The sequence below is a fragment of the Exserohilum turcica genome (genome assembly GCF_000359705.1).
Source record: "Exserohilum turcica Et28A unplaced genomic scaffold SETTUscaffold_2, whole genome shotgun sequence".
In the NCBI taxonomy this organism is placed as follows: Eukaryota; Fungi; Ascomycota; class Dothideomycetes; order Pleosporales; family Pleosporaceae; genus Exserohilum; species Exserohilum turcicum.
The window spans coordinates 1105798-1106943 of NW_007360025.1; positions in this window are offsets into that span (position 1 = coordinate 1105798).

The following is a 1146-nucleotide window of genomic DNA, read 5'->3' on the forward strand; positions in this document are numbered from 1 at the left end:
TTCTACTAGCAAAACTAGCCTAGCTATTACTAGCTACGCGAATTAAGACAGCTAGGAGAGAGAGAATGGCTAAGCCAACTTGAACAGTATAGGAAAAAAGACCACTAGCAAGAATCCACATACGTACGCAGCAAAATACAAGTAGAAGATAAGAAAGCAAATCGCTATTCCTAACAATACTAGAAGAGAAATTTCTAGCGCTTTCTACCAACTTAAACTAGGGCACTGTTACTTAAAGGACTACCTATATAAGAGAGGGAAAGTGGATTTCAATAGTTGCCCCTGCAACTATAGGTCTATACAAGACCTACCTCATATTCTATTTAGATGTAATCTATATAGAGAGGAAAGGAAAGGACTAAGAGAAGCCTGCGAAGGCGATCTATTACTACCTATCCTCCTTCAAACAAAAGAGGGTATAGAAGCAACTATTACCTTTATTCAAGAAACAAAGGCTAGAACACAAGCCTAGTACAAGGGAAACATAGAAAACGAGGAGTAATACCTGTAACAGGTAGCCATACACCTCCCCCACCCTATCCCCCCCTACCTACCAACCAATAGGCTACAAGCCTCACCTTTATCTAGTTAAAACCCCTCCTAAATATCGTAGCTAGAAACAACCTACTTAGATACTTGTAGGCCTAAGAACCCTACACGTCTTATATAGCCCTTTCGGCTGAAAAAGGACGTTAAACTAGAATAATAATAATAATAATATGTAGAAGGATTTAGGAGTAGACATAATTTAAGGAAGCGTCTTAGTAGACAATAAAGATAACAAAAACTATACTTTAGTAATAGAAGGCTTCTATAAGCATATTTAAGAGAATATAAAGTAAAGGAAGAATAGGGGTATAAAGGAAGCTAGCATAGAAATCTAGGGTTAGAAGGATGTGGTTAACTAGCCTAAAGAGCTTAGGAAATAGTTTCCTAAAGTACAATAGAGACGCACACCTTATAAGAAAGGAGAAGCCTATATTACTAACCCCCTGCTCCTGTATAGCTCTATAGGGCTAGCTACTAAGAACTATTGTACAATTCTGCCTTAGTATATTGCCATGCGCAATAGTGTGATAGAGGTACTATCTATAGGAACCTATAAAGATATCCTTAAGGCTTATTAGACGCTTATATGTAACGGGG